Source organism: Gopherus evgoodei, chromosome 2, assembly GCF_007399415.2.
Source record: "Gopherus evgoodei ecotype Sinaloan lineage chromosome 2, rGopEvg1_v1.p, whole genome shotgun sequence".
Lineage (NCBI taxonomy): Eukaryota > Metazoa > Chordata > Testudines > Testudinidae > Gopherus > Gopherus evgoodei.
In genome coordinates, this window is record NC_044323.1 from 219,018,460 (window position 1) to 219,043,479 (window position 25,020).

At 42.6% G+C, this 25,020-nt stretch overlaps 1 pseudogene; it reads right to left on the reverse strand.

Annotated features, from left to right (window-relative positions):
- LOC115646750 overlaps nt 1-25,020 on the reverse strand; it is a 74,557-nt pseudogene that overhangs the window by 30,184 nt on the left and 19,353 nt on the right.

Sequence of the window (25,020 nt, forward strand, 5' to 3'; positions counted from 1 at the left end):
TGTGGAGAAAAGTATAACTTAACTAGTAGTATGCTGATTTCTAGGTTAGGAAGTCAAGTATTCAAATTCTAATACCAGAACCCAGTATTGACCTTTCAGCACAGCAGTAAGAGGCTTTAGTTCACTTAATATACCCTTATATTTACCAATCCAGTAGAATTTTATTTCCACCACCCTCATCCTCTCAGTAGTTTTTCAAATGTTCCACACAGGTTATCTTGCTTTCACTTGATATTGATCATGCTAGCTAGATTTATTGTTATTTTGATTAACAAGGAATTGTAATAATCAGTAACAAACTGTTTTCTACCCTATTAAACCTATCCCAGGTGTCTGAGGGTGGGGACTTTCTTGAAAAGGAAGAGGAGAAGAGGGATTAAACCTCCCCAGATCCAGTCCAATTGTAATAATATTACAGCTTGTCAAAACATTTTGTTCAAAATGTTTTTCATACAAATGGCCTTTTCTAACCTGAAAACTTTTCAAAAACTGCATTAAACGTTTTCCTTATTTTTCATCAAACCCAAAAATGTTACCATTTTGAAATGTCAGATTTCCCACATGCACCCACGTGGTTCTCACACACACACACACACACACACACACACACACACACACACACACACACACACACACACAGAGAAAGCACAGAATGAACAATATCCTGATCTGATTAATACATATTGACTTCTTCCATTTTAAAAAAAAAATTCCTTTTGCCACTGCAATTTTTGAAAAATTCTTTAACTTTTGAAAACTTAGAGTGGAAGAAGGAAACACAAAGGGACAAATGAAAAAGTGAAGAAAAAACTGGGTATTGTTCATTTAGAGACAAAAGGGGGACCTAACATTCAAAATATCAACATTTTAAAATATATTTTACCACAAATTTTGATTCGAACTTTATAGAATGGGAACACCTTTGAAATAGTAAGCTTTTTGTGAAATAGTTTTTCCATTTTTCCAGCAGTTCTACCAAATATTTCATGATATAATCTCTACAGGAGACATGATCTGAGTGTCCGAGACCAATGCAGGTTCGGGTAAGGATTTGATTGAGAGAGGAAAATTAAAACGGAAACAGATTGTAATTCAAAACCAAGTGGTTGTTTATTAATGGGGAATGAGTTGCAACATGGGCTGGAGAGGAGCACTTTTACCAACTAACAATACTATCAGAACAAGAATACACACACAACTTGAAACAGTCTATTTACATCCAAAAACAAGAAACCAAGCAGTCTATAATCAACTGCTCACTAAAAAACCAGAGCAGATACACAAAACTAAACTGTGCGCACATTAACCAAATATTGTAAAATACAACAATTAATCACAACAGCAATCAATACGACAATTCAACTCTCATATACTATATACACAACTTGGTATCAAGTAAGGGAGGGGAAAAAGGGCAGAAGTTAAACAGAGTATTTACAGCACGCTCTAGGCACAGCTGACCAGCAGTACAGACACCAAGAACACGGCGAATTGGGGAGGGGAAGTAATCGAAAAAACTAAAACGACACGACATGAGCTGGCTAAATCCGGAGGAGAGCCTGACTGGAAGGGTGATCATGGATACTCTTGCCATTTTTGGCACGAGACTTAGTTTTATTCAAAGACTCTTACTCGTGTCAGCGTCTGATTGGTCCCTAGCTCCTTCACTAACCAGGTTCCGAGCTGGTGCCCTCTTTGTCAATGGGAGCTGCACCCGGCACACTACTTTTGCACACAGCCCTATGCTTTTGCACACAGTACCAACTTAACCTTGTGACCGAAAGAAGGTTCGAGAACAGGCACATTGGTAATTTTTGCACACAGCGCTAGCCTGACTCTTACGTGACCAGGGAAAAGAGTGGGAATAGGCACATGGCACTATGGTGTTGCACACGGTACCAATGTGACCTTTTGACCGACAATTGGCCAAACAGATGCCATGTTTGAGCATAGGCTTTAGGGCTGCGACATTGAGAGTATGAGATCACATGTGGCCATTGAAGGCATGGGAACTTAAACATTAGAATTACTTTCACTTGTCAAAATGGACTGCAACTAGCTTATGAAAATTCCATCCACTTTAGTAATACTTGAATGTTCTCAGTAGCCGGTCTACGATCATAACTTGGCTCCATAACAACAACGCACCTTTTCTGTTTGCTTTCAAGGTCCCACAGCACCCAGCCCTGTTTGGATTACCAGTTCAAGCTCTGATATGATATCCCAGCATGCACCATGTGGATGTCACAGCTACTTTAGGACTCTGCTGGAGCATGGATATTAGGGAAGGTCAGCTTTGTTGTTAGCTTTTTAGTTATTAAATTGTGGAGGGAGAGGGGAATTGAATAACTTATAAAATTATATCTAACATAAAAGTTGCACAGTACTTCTTTTAAAAGCAACTTACCTGACACCCCCCTGCCCAATAGGCTGGCTCCTTTCTCTTACAAGGTCCTGGAGCAGCTGTGACACCACTAACATAGTGCATGCTGTAAAGTCACACTGAAGTGAGCTAGTGATCTGAGAAGGGTTGGCTATCATGGGATCTGAAAGGGAAAATAGAAGAAATAAGTTAGTAGGCAACACACCTTGCTGAATGCCTTTCTAGCAAAAGGTGGGAGAGGGGGCATAACATATACTGCTGAAGTAGATGGAATTTTCACAATTTCATGTGCAGTTCACTTTCCAGAAAGAGCAAGTTTGCACCTTGCTTTGTTGAGGATGATCTGCATGCAGAACATCAGAAACAGAATGAAAGCATCACCAGAAAATTCTAGTTTTCACCTACAATGAGCAAACAGCAAGACTGACGTATTTGTTTCTAATCAGACAGTACTTTATAATATATATATATATATATATATATATATATATATATATATATATATATATATATATATATATATATATATATATATATATATATATATATATATATATATATATATATATATATATATATACCAGTTTGTGCAAAGCTACAAAAAGAGTTAGATTTCCAATTACATTCCAATGGCCAGTCATGCCACAATTCTCCTCTCAGGTTCTTCATTTGCTTTTCCAGCCATGAAGCAGGACCGATGTACTATACTGGTGCTCCTTGTCTTGAGGGGTGATGTTGTTTAGAAGGAGATGTTCTTTACAGACAACCCTCAGTTTCTGCATTTGAAACACTTGACTTGGTTCACAGAAAGCAGAAACTAGCGATCAAATTCTCCCACGAGAATTTGCATCACACAGCTCAAAAGCCAGCATCCATCGCTGGGAAGATCATACTAGCATAAAGTAGGTCCTCCAGTTGTATACAATGAATGTAAAGATGTCTACATAATTCCCTGCTGACAATGTAGTGGGGAAGAGGAGAAAGGGATCCTTCTACATCATCTTTCCACTGCATGCATCTGACGAAGTGGATTTTAGCCCACGAAAGCTTATGCTCAAATAAATTTGTTAGTCTCTAAAGTGCCACAAGTACTCCTCATTCTTTCTACATCATACTAATCCCTGGCTGTCAGTAGTCATAAATTAAAGCAGTTACCAGGTAGACTGTCCCTGCATACAATATGAGCAGTATCAGGTTTGAAAGAGTGATTTTAAGGCACTTTCTCCCCTATCTCCATGCAATTTGTGCTGTATGCAGTTCAGCTACCACCAAGGATCTGGCTTTTTCTCAGCTAGAATATGCATTTTGTTTCTTACCCATAAAGAATTCATAAGACCATATTCACCAATGGTATAACTAGAGTCAAATCTAGTGAAGTCAATGACTGAGGATTTTAGATGCAGAGAAATTCAGTGTTACAGTTCCAGGAGTAACTTGGCTTCATTGCTCGTGTTTAAGGCTCTGAACTTGCATCTGGATCTACTTTCATGGGCCACTGTGCCCATGAGGAGTCTCACTGACTTTCCTGGGACTCTTCACACATACAGGGGTTTGCACTACTAGATTTTGATGCTGGATTGGGATTTAAGGATTCAATGTTAATACCATAACCAGAAATCCAAAACAGTGCTAAGCAGAACCTCAGCTGGTATAAGTTGAACCAACCACACAATATTTTACAGTAAATCATTCTTAAAAATATTTCATGGCTTCCAAAGTTAACACTGTTATTATTGTCAAACTATTAGAGTAGATTAAAACTGAATAGGTACTTTATTTTTGACGAAAAATATGTCACTAATTAATGTTATGGAAGTTGTAATTAGGTCAATCTATTATTTTATTGTTATTAAAACTTTGAAGTAACACGTGTCAGTAATTAACTCCATTTCCAGACCCTCTACATTCTCATCAAACCTTTGAAATGTGAAATAATAATCATGAAATAACTCAGGTAAAGCTCCAAAACATACTTACCATGAAAGCATACTTACCAAACACTGTATAAATCATTCCAACAATAATATCTTCCCCTTCTGTTATTTTGGACTGGAATGTTGCATTAACAAGATAGGAACCCATCTGAAAAACAAGAAAATGGGAATTCAGCATATGAGAATCTCTCTGTTGGCTTTCTGCGAGACTAGCAAAAAGCTATTTGTTGGGGGGAGTTGGTTTGATTTTTCCAGAGTTTGCAATGACAAGTTTGAAGATCAGAGATGTTGCATGGGGTTGTTGCTGAGGAAGGTTAGTTTCTGACACCCTTGAGTAATGTCCCTTTGACTCATTAGAACATGAATACATCAAGATTTTCCAAAAAACGTCTTGTGACTCTGTATGCCTCGATTTTTGGATGCTTAACCTGAGACACATTAAAAGGGGGCTGAATTTCACAGTGACTGTTCAGCACTTTCCAAAGATAGGAGGCAAAAAGGGCCAAGAATCATGGAAGAAAATCTAAAATTCAACGGGAGCTGAATTAGACCTTAAGTGAGCCTAAGAAAATATAAAAGAAGCAAAGAGTCATGTGGCACCTTATAGACTAAAAGATGCATTGGAGCATGAGCTTTCATGGGTGAATACCCACTTCGTTGGATGCACCCACGAAAACTCATGCTCCAATACGTCTGTTACTCTATAAGGTGCCACAGGATTCTTTCCTGCTTTTACAGATCCAGACTAACAGGCTACCCCTCTGATACTTAAGAAAATATAGAGGTCTAATATAGGTATAATTTACACTTCTCCCCCACCTCTTCATCATGTATGGTACATCAATATACTCTCTGAAGTTATTTATTACATGCTTTGACTCACTTAGGTTCACACCCACGGACCAACGTGTAAGTCATTTTACCCATCCTGCACATACACACTCATTTCTGAATTTGTTCCACTGAGTCTGTGTATAAAGAAGTCTAATTGCTCTACTCCTCTCTTTTGGCCACTAACAGGATAGCATAAAAAGGTGGAATTAAAGCAGGACATTCCTACTTTAATTTACACTTTCTTCTGGCTGGTTGGTTCTTAAATTACATCAACTTGGATTCCCTTATACTTCAGAGAGGGCACTTAAGTAAATCTAAGGGACTCTGACTGCAAGAGATTCTACAGAACACCTCTGAATTTGCCCTCAGGAAATTCTTCAGCAAGTGATGCAACTTAGATGGGGATACTATAAGGTGGGTGCATAAATGGCTGGAAAACCATACTCAGAGAGTAGTTATTAATGGTTCCCAATCCTGCTGGAAAGGTTATAACAAGTGGGGGTTCCGCAGAGGTCTGTTTTGGGACCGGCTCTGTTCAATATCTTCATCAACGACTTAGATGTTGGCATAGAAAGTACGCTTATTAAGTTTGCTGATGATACCAAACTGGGAGGGATTGCCACTGCTTTGGAGGACAGGGGCATAATTCAAAATGATCTGGACAAATTGGAGAAATGGTCCGAGGTAAACTGGATGAAGTTTAATAAAGACAAATGCAAAGTGCTCCACTTAGGAAGGAACCATCAGTTTCACACATACAGAATAGGAAGAGAGTGTCTAGGAAGGAGTACGGCAGAAAGAGATCTAGCGGTTATAGTGGACCACAAGCTAAATATGAGTCAACAGTGTGAGGCTGTTGCAAAAAAAGCAAATGTGATTCTGGGATGCATTAACAGGTGTGTTGTGGGCAAGACAGGAGAAGTCATTCTTCCGCTCTACTCTGCGCTGGTTAGGCCTCAACTGGGGTATTGTGTCCAGTTCTGTGCACAGCATTTCAAGAAAGATGTGGAGGAACTGGAGAGGGTCCAGAGAAGAGCAACAAGAATGATTAAAGGTTTTGAGAACATGACCTACGAAGGAAGGCTGAAAGAATTGGGTTTGTTTAGTTTGGAAAAGAGAAGACTGAGAGGGGACATGATAGCAGTTTTCAGGTATCTAAAAGGGTGTCATCAGGAGGAGGGAGAAAACTTGTTCACCTTAGCCTCTAAGGATAGAACAAGAAGCAATGGGCTTAAACTGCAGCAAGGGAGATTTAGGTTGGACATTAGGAGAAAGTTCCTAACTGTCAGGGTAGTTAAACACTGGAATAAATTGCCTAGGGAGGTTGTGGAATCTGCATCTCTGGAGATATTTAAGAGTAGGTTAGATAAATGTCTATCAGGGGTGGTCTAGACAATATTTGGTCCTGCCATGAGGGCAGGGGACTGGACTCGATGACCTCTCGAGGTCCCTTCCAGTCCTAGAGTCTATGAATCTATGAATCTATGAAAAAGCTTATACAGGTTATAGCCAAAATGGCTTTACAAAGTGAAAGCCATTTTGAAGCAGTAGCAGGGATTTAAGGTAATGCTTCATGACTAAAAACTAGCAACAGCTTCAAAGTACATCATCCTGTATAGTATGCTGCCATAATGAATATTTCAATGATCTTCTCCTTTCTGATGGGCAATTTATTTCATGATGATTAATTCTTCACAACCATGCAACACCAGTAAATGTCATGCTCCATAATAAAAGTAAAATGTTAAGAAAGCAAAGGAAAGCTTAACATTCATACTCCAAGCATGTCAGATACAGGTCTTAAATCCTTAAGATTGTCAGAAGTTCTCACTCAGGCACCCCAGGCAAAAGTATCATTTAACCCTAACAAATTTCACTTTAATCCAAACATAGGTGTGTGCCCTAATGGAAAAAAAATTGATGTGGAAGGTGATGCCAGCTTTGAAAAGCTAGATGCCATGATGAAACTTTGAATGAGGTAGTAGAACTTGGTTCACATAAAATCCATGCTAAGGTGTGTCATACCTATCTTGTTTATGTTTTGATAAAGAAAGATGTTTTACTTATCCCCTAAATTACATGGAGATGTTCCTATTCTGCAAATTAGAGGCTCTCTGGATTGATTCATCCCTCAGCAAGGAAATCAGCAACTCTACCAGAAAGATTCTGTCAGCTTCTACGGAATCCACTGACCTTCGTAATGAAATGTGAAGGTTTAGAGCCTAAATAAACATACAGTGCTGACAAGAGAGGGTCTTACAGGAGTCTGCTGCCAGAAAAACCACATTGGTATCAAATCAGAAAAAGTATTCCAGCATTTAGAAATCTAAAAGATTGCCTCATATTTGCATATGCTAATAGGCTAAGGCCTCTCATGCTCAAGGTGCCATTCCTTTCTGAAGAGTGACTCTAAATATAGCATTGGGAGGTTCCATGTTTATTGTCTTCATAGAGCTCATATATATCAAGGTTGATTCTCCACTGCTTTGCACTTGAGGATGTCATTAGCCTCTGCGTAGACCAGGGGTAGGCAACCTATGGCACACGTGCCGAAGGCGGCACTCAAGCTGATTTTCAGTGGCACTCACACTGCCTGGGTCCTGGCCACTGGTCTGAGGGGCTCTGCATTTTAAATTTAATTTTAAATGAAGCTTCTTAAATATTTTAAAAGCCTTATTTACTTTGCATACAACAATAGTTTAGTTATGTATTATAGACTTATAGAAAGAGACCTTCTAAAAACGTTACAATGTATTGCTGGTACGCGGAACCTTAAATTATGAATAAATGAAGACTCGGCACACCACTTCTGAAAGGTTGCCGACCCCTGGGGTAGACTAAGAGAGAAGTGGATGTAAATTAAGCATGGGGCATTTTATATCTACTTTACACCAGTGGGAATGACAACAAAAGATAGAGGCAGACACCTGGACTGGAAATTTTAGCCCAAATGGCTGTAAGCAACAGAAAATAAAGGTTTTTAGAGTGGAAAGGGTCTGTCAGCCTTAACTGTAGGTCTCACTACCTGCATCACCTATGACTAAATTATAAATGTACTGTTCTCAATTCAATGCAAGCTGTGGGTGGTCCATTTTTTTCCCTGCCCATTCTCCTTAAAAAAAAAAAAAAAAAGATCAGGTGACTTAAGTGCTTAAATATAGATTTAGGAGAATAACTTAGGCTTCTATTGTTTAAAGTCTTGGCCCAGCCCTTCTCTGCATGAGTTTAGATCCTAATCTAATCAGGATGTTTTTGGATGTTCCCAGACATTTTGGATAATGTCTATCTACTCTGTCTTTTTGTTTTGGATTCATCACTGTGGTGATGATGTTTTCTACCTCTGCAGGAGGGGGGTGAGGGCTCTGGCTAGGGATGCAGGCTCTGGGGTGAGGCTGGGGATGAGGGGCTTGGGGTACGGGAGAGGGCTCCAGCCTGGGACAGGGAGTTGGGGTGCAGGGGAAGTGAAGGCTCCGGCTAGGGCCAGGGATGAAGGGCTGGGTGCACGAGTGGGCTCTGGGCTGGGGAGGGTTGCAGGAAGCAGCTCGGGAGGGAGTTTGGGTGCAGGAGGGGACTCCGGGCTGGGGCAGGGGGTTGGGGTGCAAGAGCAGATGAGGGGTCCCAGCAGCGCTTACCATGGCTCCCAGGAAGCAGCCACTAGGTCCCTGCAGCCTTTAGGTGCAATGAGCGGCCAGGAAGACTCCATGGACTGCCCTCACACCCCCACAGCTCCCATTAGTTGCGGTTCCTCGCCAAGGTGAGCTGTGGAGCCAGCAGTCGGGAGCACGGGTAGCATGCAAAGCCTTCCTGGCTGCTCATGCGCCTAGGGGCCACAGGGACCTGGTGGCTGCTTCTGGGAGCTGCACGGAGCTAGGGCAGGAAGGGAGCCTGCCTTAGCCCTGGGCCCCTGCTGCGTCGCCAAACCGGACTTTTAACGATCTGGTTGGTAGTGCCAACTGGAGCCGCCCAGGGTCTGTTTTTGACCAGGCATTCCGATCAAAAACCAGATGTCTGCCAACCCTACCCATGGCAAGACCTTCACACCAAGCTTTGTGAGGATGTCTGCAGAAGGCATATCTGCCACAGTGCCTGCACTGTTTTATCTGCCAGATGGATATAGAGTTTTTAGGGACCCTTTACACCACTTCAACCCTTTTAGGCAGTGTAAAGGGCAGAGCTGGGGTGAGAAGTTCACCAAAACTGGTAACTGAGTGGACTCACTAAGAGCTCTAAAAAGGCATAACCCTGATCTTCACTGTCCTAGATGTATGTTAAATAGTAAATAAAGGAAAGTGCTAAGTAATTAGTGTAGATACGGGATAGTGCTCAATTCAATGGTTATGTCATACTTCCATTTCCCCACTGCCTGACTGACAGAAAAGCAGAGAAGACTACTGTGGAAAATTTGTGGCAGACTTTCACGTCTGGGGGAGTACCATATTTTTTTTGGCGGGAGCAGGGGGGCAGCACTGGTTTGCAGTTCACTTGACATTTTATTTATTAACTTTGTGATGAACAGGTCCGTGACCTAAAAGGATAGAACTCTGAAATGCCATGGTACACTTTGGTTTGCAAGGTATCATACACACAAAAAACATCCAGACGGAGTGGTGTTGGCATTTGGCAGTGTATGTACTGCCCATGAACAGCTCATACTATTCAAGTTCATAACAATCAGTTTTATTTTGCATGAGGAAACAAAATCATGCAATGTCCCCCAACCCACTCTGTCCACTTTTACTGGACATGGAATCGTTATTTATCAGCAGAGGTTGCTCACCACTGTATGACTGCTCATTCAACAGCAATGTGGGGAGATAACAAGGACATTATAAAAGCTAACAAAGCAGTTTAGGCTCAAGCAACAACATATTGAATTACCTTGCCTGGCAAAAAAACTGAATGGTTTGGCGAGTGTTTGCCATATAGCTACTGTGCAAATGTAGCCACAGCTGCCCTTATAAAGCAATGCCTCTCCAGGACTGCTACTGTTTGAGAACATCTTTCCAGTTACAGCTGATTTTTCCCCATGTGCACAAATCTATTTTCTCCAAATGGTTTGTCTGCCCTGCATTTAAGGTTAATCAGCTTGGGGTTTTTTTCCCCCCCACTAGCACATATCTAATTTCTCTGCTCTCTATGGGGTACTGCAATAGGCAAAAACATGTTTTTCCTTCTCATCAGAATCCTTCTGGGGTAGTTTCTTGCTCCACTTATTTCATTACATTTCACTGTGGCTACTGCAGAGGAAGAAAAGAGCCTTGCTGGGTTTCCATTATACAGCTGGAGTTTGCATTTATGGTAGCACTCTAGAGACACAAACTTAAACATGCCTTGTTCCAAAATGGGTCCTTTTTCTTCATGCCATACACATGTCTGTTGTGTCTGGTGGTGAAGTAAAATTTTGCAACCACTCTTTTTAAAAAAAGGATTACACACACTAGGGGCCAGCAATGCATTAGGGAAGCTGTGGGCCATTCCCTAGGTGCAAGTGCGGTTTCACCGAAAGATCCCTTCACTGTGGACAAAGAGCAATAGCAGCTATTTACAACACTTGGCTCCCTATGTGGCTGCAGCAGGAGAATGGGGGTGGAGGGGGATGGCCAGGACTCCACATACTCCTGTGATCATTGGCAACTATGGTGGCCCCTTCAGGCAAAAAAAAATAAAAAATAAAAAAACTGCATTCAGAGGAACATGAAGACCACTTAGTGTGTTGGAGACCATTTTGGTTGCAGATTGGCCAGGACTGGAAAACCACTGAAGCAACCTACAGCCACCCTTGCCTGCACACATACACACACAAGCTGAAACAAGAGCTCTTCAGCTGCAGCTCTGACTCAGTCTAGTGAGGAGCCTGACCTGTCCCAACAGATCTGAACCCCTCCCTCCCTCCCTTTCTCCTTACAAGCTGAACTCGAGTTTAAACTGGACAGGCTTAGGGGTGTCTTATCCCATAGAGGACATGGTGCTATGCTTAAGACATTGGATTGTGATTCAGAAAACTGAGCTTAACTTCCTAACTCTGCCACAGACCTTCCCTGTGTGATCTTGGGCAAGTCGCCTAAACTTTGTGCCTCAGTTTTCCCCATCAGTAAAATGGGGATAACAGTAGTAACTTTCCCTTGCCCTTTGTCTGTCCTGTCTATTTAGGTTGCACACTCTTTGTGGCAGGGGCTGTTTCTTACAAGGTGTTTGTACAGAGCCTAGAACAAGAGGGCGGCGGTCATGATCTCAGCTAGGGCCACTAAATGCTACTGTAATATAATTAATAAATGATCACAGTATGGAGTTTTTTCAGCCACATGATGCTACTCTGTGAGGACTTAACTGTACCTGGAACAAGATAACATCAGCAGCACAGCATTGCTAATATATACTCTACTGTATTCTTTCCAACCTGATACCCATACGGCCATGCAGTTGGCAGCTCTTTGTAAGTGTCACAGAACTTCTATTCATTGGGGTCAGACTGTGGCTTTTGAGCTGCAGCCTTCCTTGAGGGTGGCATAGAGGTCCTGTACTGCATTGGGTGCTGCTGAAGGAATTTTGGCTGACTTAGCCAGAATGCAGCATTCCTTGGGAATGCAATGCTCCGCAGCAGTGGCAAGACTAACACTCTTTCACGGGACACGGCGTACACTCAGGGGCGGCTCCAGACCCCAGCACACCAAGCACGTGCTTGGGGCGGCAAGACGCAGGGGCCACTCTGCCGGCGCTGCGAGGGCAGCAGGCAGGCTGCCCTTGGCGGCTTGCCTGCGGAGGGTCCGCCGAAGCCGCGGGACCAGCGGACTCTCCGCGGGCAAGCTGCAGGAGGTAGCTTGCATGCCGTTCTTGGGGCGGCAAAATTCCTAGAGCCGCCCCTGCGTACACTCATCTCCCTCTGTGCCTGGCACTAGCTATGGCTGTGACACTGCACCCCCCATTCTTCACAGTGATATTATTAGAATATGAGGATGGCATAATTACAATGTATTTTATGCAAGATAAGCCATTTGAGATGTCATTGGAAAGATTATGGTTTGCTGAATATAATTATCCTATTTGTAGGCATGTATCATTTTTGTATCTGAAGTTATGAATATTGACTATGTATCTATTTCAAAATGCAGTTACAGCTGGCCAACACCCACTAGGCAAAATGCTCTCAGTCTAGATGGCTGGCTGGGAAGGGCCCGTTCAGCTTAATGAGCCATTAGAAAGAAACAATAGGCCTTAGGAGCAGCTTAGCTCCCACCTGCGGAGACTTACTGAGGATGCTACAGACAGCCTCCAAGTAATGGCTGTTGTGACACTACATGACCTATAACCAGGTCACCTGGTGCTGGACTCCATCTTGTGATGTCAGTTTTTTCCACTGACTGGTGTGGAAACCAAGCTTTGAAACAAAAGCTATATAAGGCAAGAATCATCTTGGTTCTTCACTCCCCAGCCAAGCAGGCTTGTGGAAACACCTAAGGAACAAAGACTGAACTGGGGGCAGTGCTGGACCCAGGCTATAGGGATTTTTAGCCTGTGAATGGAACACCTGGGGATTCCAAGCTGTAAGAAAGTGCAACTTGCCCCTTAAGAATCTGCAGCCTGCCTGTATCATCACTTAGGGTGAGAATTTGCTATTTATATCCAATCTATTTAATATATCAAGCTTAGTCTGCATTTTTTGTTTATTTGCTGGGTAATCTGCTTTATCTGTTTGCTATCCCTTATAATCACTTAATATCTATCTTTGTAGTTAATACAAAACCAGTGTGTGGGACTCATAACTCAGGGGAGAAAGCTGCTGCATATTCCTCTCCACTTTAAGGGAGAGGGTGAATTTTATGAGCTTACGCGGTATAGTTCCCTGTGCATCACAAAGCAGTATAATTTTGGGTTTATACTCCAGAGGCGGTAAGTGCCTCAGGAGCTGGGAGGTGTCCTAGCTGAAACCTTCCCATGCCGGGGCTGGTCAGAGACCCTGCCTGCATGTAATTGCAGCTGGGTAAAAGCAGCAAAGAATCCTGTGGCACCTTATAGACTAACAGACGTTTTGGAGCATGAGCTTTCGTGGGTGAATACCCACTTCCTCAGATGCATGTAATGGAAATATCCAGGGGCAGGTATATATATGTGTGCTAGCAAGCAAGCTAGAGATAACGAGGTCAGTTCAATCAGGGAGGATGAGGCCCTGTTCTAGCAGTTGAGGTGTGAAAACCAAGAAAGAGAAACTGGTTCTGTAATTGGCAAGCCATTCACAGTCTTTGTTCAATCCTGAGCTGATGGTGTCAAATTTGCAGATGAACTGAAGCTCAGCAGTTTCTCTTTGAAGTCTGGTCCTGAAGTTTTTTTGCTGCAGGATGGCCACCTTAAGGTCTGCTATAGTGTGGCCAGGGAGGTTGAAGTGCTCTCCTACAGGTTTTTGTATATTGCCATTCCTAATGTCTGATTTGTGTCCATTTATCCTTTTCCGTAGAGACTGTCCAGTTTGGCCGATGTACATAGCAGAGGGGCATTGCTGGCATATGATGGCGTATATTACATTGGTGGATGTGCAGGTGAATGAACCAGTGATGGTGTGGCTGATCTGGTTAGGTCCTGTGATGGTGTCGCTGGTGTGTCCCTACCTGTATGTATGCTGGTGAAAGTACAGGCTGAAGCCTGGGGGGCTTGGAAGCTTGTCACAACAGTACAGTGTAAAAGGGAGCTCAGGCAGTTGGGTCAGGGAGGGATCAGTAGTACCCCAGTTCCAGGTGGCACCAGTGAGGGGAACCCATGACAATGGCAGATGTGGAGAAATGGTCCTGCACACTCTTGTCCCTTCCCTTTACACTAGTGTTACCAGATTTGCCCATTACTTGGGAGTATGCTCATTTATTCAGATTACTCTTCTGGGGAAGGGGATTCTGTAATTCTATCAATGTACTGCTTGTGTCACTTGTGTTTTTATATGGAGCTCTACTTCTCCCTTCTGCAAGTCTCCTCCCAATGGAGCTATCTGTAGGACTTAGGTTCCCTAGGGCTGGGTTTCTTTAGCCCCAAAACCGGATGAACACGCACCCACATCCACACATACATTAACAGAGCAAGTCTGAGCAGACGGGGTCAATCAGCACTGTCAAGTTGACCCCTTATAGGTCCCTGGACTCACTGGGCTGGATGACTTTCAAGCTGACTCTCCTTATATGCCCCTGGGCTCCATGGATTGGGTCAAACAGCACTTTTAAGCTGTTACCCTTCTGTGTCCCAGATTCAGCACGTCCCTATCCCCACTCTCACAACACAATTGTACTGGCAGTAATCTACCTGATGAGCAGACCCCACAGTATTTTGGGCACTGCAGGGATCTTTAGCTTAGGTAAAAAGCATTGCTGTAGAGTGAATGAGGGAGCTAAAACCACAAAAGAGTAAAGTTCAGCAAGAGAGAGAGAAGCAACCAACTTACCCATAAAAGTAATTTATTGAATAATAGTGATAACTACACAAGGAAGACTAAACCAACATAACATACATTTTTAATGGTTAACACCTAAAAGGTAGAAAGGAAAATGAAAAGAGAGAAAGGGGAGCTTACCACTCCCTGAAGCTTGAACTGGTCAGGGTTCCTAGCTGAGGGTGGTAGCTGAGGGTCCTGAGAGCAGAAGACAAGCATAGTCCCAAGCACGATCAGTCAGGAGAATATGGAGTCCCAGTGGAACTGATGCATAGTTTGGATCTAAGCATCAGAACACTGACTGGAGGGTGAGTGGGGATTTTTGTAGAGAAATTACAATGGTTGAAGGGAGAACACTTAGATTTGTTTATAGGTAAGCTGATGATTCAAGGGTTTTCTTTAGGCTAGACAACAGGAGCTGATCACTCTTGCCTATGGGTGGTGTTTTCTTCCAGGGAGCTCACAATGCAACTAGGCTGCTTCACTATTTGGATATCAATTAAGGATTCATTACTAGAATTGCTCTGATAATTGCTGAGCTGGGTGTGTGCAGACATAGGTTCATTAGCATCTGGAGCAGAGATTCCCATGATGGAGTGCTTCCCTGCTTTTTCTGGTCCCAGAGTTCAGTGTGGTTCTCTGTTCTCCATTCTGTATGTAAATTAAGATGTCTTCCTGTCCCATCTTTCATGCAGATGAGACTAGGGGAGTTGTCTCTGCTCTCCATTCTGTATGCTAATAGAGATATCTTAATCTTGTCACCTTTGCTAGGAGGGGTCTAGGTGTGTCTCACAACACCCTTCCCTGCTCTCTGCAAGTTTTTTTCCTCCAATGGGTTTTGGTTTAAGCAGAGGCTGGCAGAGGAGGGGAATGTCTTTCATGAGTCAGGCTGGATACTGCACCCTGGTTCCCCAAGAACACAGAGGTGTCTGGTATCAGTAGCTAGGGCCCACCTGGGCAAAAGCAGGGATCAGCACCTGCACTCTCCATCAGGATTGTGCCTTCCCACTTATGTCACTCCTCCTTGCATGGGTTTAGCTTCAGGCAGCTACTTGTCTTCCAGACACTGAAGAATAAATGCCGGCAGCAAGAAGAGAGTGGGAGGGAAGTGTGGCATAAGTTGCACATGAAAAACAAAGGAAATAAAGTGGGCTTCATTGCAGGAGGAGGAGATGGAAGAGGAAGCCTTGAGGTACAGATATATGAAAGTGCATATGGTGCCTGGAAAAGCTAGTATGTGTATTACATAAGTGTGAAAATCCTGGAGTGTGTGTGTGTGTGGGGGGGAGAATCTAAAGGGGGTGTGTGATGTTTCCCTGGTGTTACGTGGACCGGTGATCTGCTAGGTTACTCCAACCCTTGACTTTGGGAGCTAGCCTTACCCTGCTCTGCTATAAGAACCCCCACTCCCAGGCTGTTCACACACAGCCTCTAGCATGTAAGCTGCTCCCAGCTATGTGAGTGAGCACTTTTGGCCAGCCACTGTTTGGATTGTGCAACTGAATGACACTAGCCAATATCTCCGGTCCCAGACACAGCCCTAGAAACCTTTGTCTTGCAGTGTCCAGTTATGCCCGCTGGACGCTGCAAGCTTATGAGAGTTCATCAATTTAACAAAGAAATTGATATGCAGCAGGCTTGTTATCCCAAGGTAAGTCTCTGACATGCTTCAAACCAAATGCACTGCTCCAGGTAGAACAAATAAATTTATTAACTATAAAAGATAGATTTTAAGTGATTATAAGTCAAAGCACAACCAGTCAGATCTGGTCAAATGAAATAAAAGCAAAACACATTCTAAGCTGATCTTAACACGTTCAGTGCCTTTAGAAACTTAGATGCTTCTCACCACAGGCTGGCTAGTTACCCTTCGGCCAGGCTCTCCCCTTTGATCAGCGCTTCAATCGCTTGGTGGTGGTGGTATCTGTAGATGGAGGTGGAAGAGAGAGAGCATGGCAAACGTCTCTCCCTTTTATCATGTTCTTTCTTCCCTACTGGCTTTTCCCACCCCCTTCAGAGTCAGGTGAGCATTACCTCATCATAGTCCCAAACTGACCAAGGGAAGGGAGGTGACTCACTCAAGAGTCCAATAGATCCTTTGTTGCTGCCTAGGCCAGTGTCCTTTGTTGCTGTGAGGCTGGACTGGGTTTGTTCTATACATGCCCTGATGAGGTGTGAACTACCCCTCTGTTCCTGGAGAGTTTTGCCTGGGCTTGTTTTAAGCCATGAAGACACATTTTCAGCCTCATAACGATATACATGAAATTACAACCTATAACATAACATTACTATAACAACAATGCTCAGTGCATTATGAGCCTTTCGAAGACACCTGACATGACAAACTTTGCATTGGATACCAGGCAATCATAGCATAAGGATGAACATGGGGGTGCAAGGTGTACCCCCGAGATACAGTGTCCCAAGGTGAAAGCCAGGAAGAAAAGCTCTGCATCCTTTTCCCTGCTACCTTCCCAAATGAGTTTGAAAAATAAACCCTGAACTTTCCACTGAAATTTAGCATTCAAATAGCATTTATTTGTGCCTAGTGGATATGAGCAAAGACATTGTTACAACAATTTAAACAGTTGCTTCCCCACCCCACCTCACAGAGTAAGACCCAGTAGTACTTTCCCCACATTCAGAACTGCATAATTTCGTTGACTTATACAGGTATTTGATCCCAAAGCCTCTGTATAGCTTGACTGAGCCTCATTTTTCCCCTTGGTTTTATTATGTTGGGAGCCAAGCAGTCTCTAAATAGAGAGAGTTACTGACTGTAACTTCAATTCTACTCCCAATAATGTTGTTGACGGAATTCCCTCAACTCCAGCGGCATACGATCAGATCTTATAGGAAGATCTTTATAGTGACTGTAAAAATTGATAGACCTGAACACCCTGCTTGTGTACTCACTGTAAATACCACAGAAACTTCTGTTTTCTCTTGAAAGACTCTGCACATTTTTCCCCATGTTGTACAATTTTTTTTTCAGCAGTGGGATCATTTCTGCTTCTCTCAAGATTAAACATGCCTAGTTTTTGTAACCTTTCCACATAAAAGATTTAGAAAACCTGCCCTATCATTTTGTTGCTCTCCTCTGAACTTTCTCCAGTTTGTCCACATTTTTTTTTTAAAGTATAGTGCTCAAAACACAGTACTCCAGCCGAGGCCTCACCAGCGAAGAGCAGAGCAATTATGTCTTGTGTTTTACCCATGACATTCATGTTAATACATTCCAGAATGATACAGCCTTTTATACAACTGCATCACACTGTTGGTTCAGATTCAATTTGTGATCCACTATAACCCTCTCATTCTTTTAATCAGTACTACATCCTAGCCATTCCCCCCCCCCATTTCATATTTTACACGGATTTCTCTTCTTTCTTACTTTGCCCTTTTCTCTATTGAATTTCATCTTGATTGACTGATTTTAGACCAATTCTCCAATTTATCAAGGACATTCAAATTCTAATCCTGACCTCCAAACTGCTAGCAACCCCTCCCAGCTGGATGCCATCCACAAATTTTATAAGCGTACTCTCCGCTCCATTATCCAAGTCATTAATAAAAATTCTGACTAGTACTGGACCCAAGACTGACCTCTGCAGGACCTCATTAGATAAATCCCTCAAATCTGACAATGAACCATTATTAAATCTTTGAGCATGATTTTTCTACCAGTTGTGCACCCACCTTATTGTAATTTCATCTAGATCGCATGTCCCTAGTTGCTTACAAACAAAATGGTATAGATTCCCTTTCCTTGATGTGTTGGGTGTTCTAGTATCTAGTATTTTCCATTCAGGAAGGTGCTTTTGAAGGTTATTTACAGATTTTCATAGGTATCAAAATATGCAAAATAAAATCATCACAGAACAATGGTATACAGAAGCACTTCCTGTAGCTCTAGCCCTTGTATTCCTATTCCTCTTGTTATTTGGTTGTATCTAAAAAGTATTCCAGTAATTAGCAATGTTTCAGGGAAGACTGTGACCTGCTTATTCACACTATTGAGCACGTAAGTAGTCCCACTGAAGTTAATAGGATTTCTCATATGAGAAACTGTTCACCAATTTGAGGAGAAGGTTCACTACCATCTGGCCCTTTAAAAATCACTGGCATCTTCCAAGAGCCTTTAATTTCTGAATATTTTAGACTAAGAGGCTCAAACACTTTTTCTCCCCTCTGTATAAACAGATTTTTAGCCAACACATTGCACAATGGACTTATTTTTTTTCCACATAGCAATTCTGCAGAGAGTGGAAGATTGGGATTGAGCATTTGCCCAGTCCAAAAATAAACTGATCAGTTGACTGATCAAACATTGGTCAAATATTATCTAAATGATGTCAAAAATGCTCAACTGTTTTAAAGCACTAATTTATTAGAACAGTAACAAAAAAGATTTTATGGTCTCTAATAAGCTTAGCCTTGGATAAATACTTATGCCTAATTCCATAAAACAAGTACCTTACTGAGATTTTTTAACTCAAAAAACGCAAATCAAATGAAATATTGTTCTAAAAATAAATTATCTATTTTAGCAATATTATGTAAGCATTTAAAAACAAACATTATTGAAGATGAAACCATTGCAAAAGAAAAGAAAAATGTAATTAAAAAGTCAATTTTTAAATGTATTTATGGTAGGTAGGCAGCAGGCCAACTCTTCAAGCACCTTGCTTTTCGTTATCTGTTGGGGCAGGATATATCTTCTTTTGGCTGGGGATACAGGTGTACGGAGGAATATGAAAGATTTTCCTTGAGAGATGAAGAGTGAGAATTTATACATGGGGTTTTAATGTGGGTTGTTTGCTTTGTTGAGGGTGGGGATGGTGCTGCGGGGGGGGGGGTTAATAGCTGTGACACTTTTGTTCTTGAGAGAGGTTTTCTGACTGCACAGCTTTGGTCTTTGTGTTGAGGGAGGAGGTTTAATGAGTCCCTCCTCCACTCCCTTCATCACTGAGCCGGCCAGTCCACAGACTGCCCAACAGGATGGGATGGGACTAGTGCTTAATTTGTGACAGGGCTTGCCAGGGCTGAGCCCGCACCTTTAGTTTTGGCAGTTCATAGCCCTGGCACCTCAGGGCTTGGTGCATCAGGTATGAAAGTAAAAAACTGCTTTAAGTCTCAGCACTCCTTTCGTTACAAATTCAGCACTAGACAGGAGGCCTTGTCCGCACACACACAGTAATCCCAGCCTCTGCAGGACCTACTCACAATGCAGTACTCTACTAGGTCTGCTACAAGAAATTATTGGCAAAGTTTCTGGTCTTGATCCAAAGCCTGACTGAATTCTAGAGTACCATAACAGAGTAATTCTCAATTTCCTGCTTTTTCTTTGGAAGACTGAGTCAGCTGGTTTTCTTCAAAAAAAGGATCCCCAAACTATCAGATTAAATGAGAAAGGTGACCCAGTTCATATAGAAACAGGGTACAGAGAAATAAGAGTGGAGCAAGGCCAATTCAAACAAATTTGGGAGCTCTGAAAGCCATTCAGTTTGGTCTCTTTTTGCACAGCTCACAATTCAGCATATGTCCCTCTCCCACTAACCTACCTCAAACAAATGAATTATCACAGCTAGAAGATTTAGATCCATAGGGTGGGAATGTATCCAGGATATTTCCTCCACATGAGCATGTTTTCTCCACAGAACTCTCATTTACCACAGAAAATAGCTTTTACCTTACACTAAGTACCATTGGAGCATGGGTGGCAAATATCCCACTGTCATTTCAACCTCAGACTGATAGAAAGAAGCCCAGTGACTTGTGTGTCCCCTGTAGCTACAGGTTAGCACTTTCTGAATTTGCCTTGAGTACAAGTCACAAATACATGAAAACCCTAAGGGTATGTCTACACTGCAAATAAAACACTCTGGCTGGCCTGAGTCATCTGACTCAGGCTCATGGGGCTCCAGGACTATAAAATTGCAGTGTAGACACCTAGGCCTGGGCTGGAGGCTGGCTCTGGGACCGAGCTGGAACACCCACACAGTCCAAAGCTTTGACTAGCCAGTCAGGTCAAAAAGAAATTTCCACTACATGCATCCGACGAAGTGGGTATTCACCCATGAAAGCTCATGCTCCAAAACGTCCGTTAGTCTATAACGTGCCACAGGACTCTTTTCTGCTTTTACAGATCCAGACTAACACGGCTACCCCTCTGATACTTATAGCCAAGAGCAGTGCTCAAAGACATCGGGGAAGGCAAGGAAAGAGCCAAGATAATCAGTAGCTTAGATTCTGCAGACATTTAACCTTCTCTAGATGACAGGTGCCTTTTGAAAATATTTTCTAAGTGATTTAGGCCTCAAGGGGGCCATCTACTTTGGATCTGCACTGTACAGAATTTACTCAAAATATCACTCTAGTAATCTTCTCTTCCCCACTGTGTTGGCATTAGTGATGTGAATGATTTGCTCGTTGCCTAGTTTACTCTCCTTTTCTGCTCACAGAGTAACCGCATGAGTAGATCACTTTCCTCGAAATTGTTATTCACATTATTTGGTGAACATCTTTTTCAATGGCCTACTCTATGAGCAGATTGCAAATGGTCACAATATGTTGTCTTGTGCAACCCTCAAGGAACCTTATATTATGCTACACATGAACCAGCCCATTTGAAATAGCTTTCTCTTGCTACTAGGGCATTCCCATCCACTCACATGCTGTATGAGTACCCCGAACAGAGGCACTTTACTTCAGTTTGCCTGTCATCCTACAGCTTGGATATGGTCAGGCTTAAGTCCCATATGGGAATGATTAGGTTTTATTCTTCATTAGACTTTTTAAATGGCGCATTGTTAGAGCTCCGTTATCTTTGCCGATTGTATTGCAGGCTGTAGCGGGAAGGTCTGATGACCAGCTTGCCTAATGGTCAGCTCATGGCCTTATGGTTTCTGCCTGTCTAGTCATCCAAGAGGGCCCCCAACGGTGACCTCAATCACCCCCTCATGCTCAGATTGCTCCCCAGAGTTCAAGTCACTACAGAGGAGTGGGGCCAGCAAGGTAGGGGGACCCAGATCCACACATTGCACCAGATCCCAACCCAGGGCCCTGGCAGTTATCAAAGCTCAGTTACTGAGCTAACCCAAATTAGATTTCCCTGAGTCACTTCCTACCAATCTGGAGCTCCTTAGCTGGTGGCATGGTTGCTGGCTGGCAGACTCTTCTCAGTGTCCAGTTCAGTCAGTCACTCTCTCTTAGGGCTTTCAGCTCCTAAAGAAGGGGTGGAATCCAAGTATCTGCTGCTCGATCTGCCTTCACAATGCAGTACCCACTCCTGTAGACCCCATCACACAGCCAAATCCTGGTTGCTGAACGTCCCACTCCACTGACTTACAGGGAAAATTATAGGCGTTTGGGCCTAAATCACAACACTTATTTTGCTGCCTAACTTTAGACACCTACTTTTGCAAACTCTGCCTGAGAAACCATATTGTGTATCATGGCACATCTCCTTCTGAAAAACTATGAGAGCAGAAGAAGATGACAGCAAATCATCAATTCAGCTTTTTCACATTGCTAACTATATTCCTGTCACATAGTTTGGAGAATACAACATTCAGTAAACTCTAAACTTGAGAAATAAAACAAAATCTGCACTCGCATCTGACATACCACTACAGCAGACAGTTTAAAAGGATACCTTTTCCTTTTTATTTTTTTTTTAAATACAGCCTTCAAAATTAAGTATAGATTGCACTTGTACATGAGCGTAGACATGTTTGTGCTGATTCTACAGCTTTATTTATTGCTCATCTCTGTAATATCTTATATAGGAAAAGCCACTTGAGAGAAACTGAAGTTTAAGTAAGGCCTTGTCTACATTAGCATTTTGTCTAATAAAAGTTATGGCGATTACCAAAAAGCTCTATAATAACCTTGCTATTGCATGTTCACACTATGCTCCCTCTGGCAGCAGAGCACGTCCACATTTGGCGCTCTAGCATCTACAGTCAGAGCAGTGCACTGTGGAAATCTATCCTACAGTGCTACTTGCCACCTTCTGCTGTTAGGGATTGTGGGTTGTCGGAATAGACTGCAGCGCATCATGGGTGAGGGCTCAATGTCCATGATGCATTGTTTTCTGTCCCAGCATTCTGTGCTCTCTGACTGCTGTTTATGGCATTTTTCAACAGCCCCATTTACTGTGCACCCCACCATTTCTAAGCAAAACGATGGGTCCTGCATTGCTCTGTTAACTGACCTTAACACATCATGGATTTCAGTGTAATTAATCATGAGGTTTCTAGCGGAAGAGGAGTTAGAGTTGCCTGACCTGCTGTGTGCCTTGGATAGAAGCACACCAGATTACTTTTGGCACTTCAAAGAGCAGCTGCACAAGGTGGACTGTCGCTTTTGGGCTCATGAAACAAGCACTGAGTGGTGGATTGCACCATTATGCAGGTATCAGATGAGCAGTGGTTTGCAGAACGTTCAGATGCAAGAAAGCCACTTTCCAGAAAGTTTGTGCGGAGCTCAACCCCAGTTTTGCCAAGTATGGGCACCAAAATGAGAGCAGTCCTCTTGATGGAAAGCCATATAGCGATCGCATTGTGGAATGCTAGTGACTCTTCACTTCTACCAGTTGGTCACGAATCAGTATGGAGCTGGAAAGTCGACTGTTGAGGCTGCACAACACAAGTGTTCAGGGCCATTAATCGCATCCTGCTGCAAAGGACTGTGACTCCTGGCAATGTCCGTCAAATAGTGGATGACTTTGCAGAAATGGGTTTCCCTAACTGTAAAGGGGCAATAGATGGCATGCATATTCCTATTTTGGCACTGGACCACTTGTAAGGGAGTACATCAGTAGAAAGGGGTGTGTCTCTATGGTATTGCAGGTACTTGTGGATCACTGTTAGTGTTCTTCACAGACAACAAGACAGAATGGTCTAGGAAGGTGCATGACACACACATCTTTAGAAACACTGGTCTGTTCAGAAAGATACAATCAGGCACTTTCTTTCCAGACCAGAAGATTACAGTGGGGAATGTTGAAATGCCATAGTGATTCTGGAAGACCCAGCATAACCCTTACTCCATGGCTCACGAAGCCATACACGGGAGAACCTGGACAGCAGCAAGGAGCACTTCAACCATAGGCTCAGAAGGTGCAGGATGACCATGGAATACGTGTTCAGCAGATTAAAAAGTACGCTCAAGATGCCTTTATGGTTGGTTAGACCTCAGTGAGGAAAATAGTCCCATGTTGTACATTGCATAACATTGTGAATCTCAGGTTTGCTCAGAGTTAGAGCACTGAGGCAGATAACTTGGTGGCTGATTTTGAGCAGTCGACAAAAAGGCTATTAGCGCGTCACAACAAGGGGTATTTGAATCAAGGAGGTTTTGAGGCAATATTTGAGAGGAAACCCAGTAATGTATGTTTCTATGCAGCAATCTGTCATGCTTCATTACATTGAGTTTGTGATGATTTGTGGGCTAGATTTTCAGTAATCAAATGATTCACTACCTATATATGTTATATGCCTTCTGCTATCACAATTTGCAAGACAATTAATCTTTATTTATCTTTCAGATACTTTGTTTTATATACACAAACACAAGGTTTCGGTGGGAAGGAGGTTTCAGTGAAGGGCACACTTTCAAAGCTGGTGTGTAAATCTAGCTATCATTTGGGAAGCTGTCCAAAGGGATGGAGTGAATGGGAAACTGAGAAGTGCTGGAAACTTAAAGGCAAGTGGGGAGGAATTTGAGGGGGGCATGGAATACAGTTTCTACATGGATTGTGGGGGTTGGGAGTGAAAACACATCTGTTCTGACTGCAGAATGATTAGGGACTTCCACATCTGTTTGCTCCTCCTTAATTTTATCATCTACTCTGTGGCCTTTGAACGATCTCCCTATTTTCTTTCTGTCCTGCCTTTCCATTTTCTTTCCAGTCCCTGCCTTCTCTTTTCTCTGCATCAGAGAATTGTTATCTCTTTAAAATTATATTGATAAATCAATATATAGAGATCAAGTTAGTTCACCAGGATCTATTTTCCATAAACCCAGGTTGATTGCCATTAATTACCTTAGCCTCCTTTAGTTCTTCATCAATCAAGTCCTGTAACAGCTGTTCATTATCTTGCCTGGTATCAATGTGAGGCTGACGGGCCCATAATTATCCAGTCATCCCATTATCTTTTTAAAATTTGGCACAACATAACTTTCTTCCAGTTTTCTGAAACTTCCCCAGTGCTCCAAGATTTATTGACAATCAACATTAGTGAGCTTCCCAGCCAGCTTTTTTAAATCAACAGTTATCAGGCCCTGCTGATTTAATAATGTGTAACTTCTGTTTAACATCCTTTAGAGCTACAAATGGAATGGAAAGAGTTATCACCATATGATGAAACTGCATCACTGATTTTTTCCCATATACGGACTTTTCTGTATTATTGATAATTCTACTACGTCCTTCTATACCATTGTCAGAATTTGTT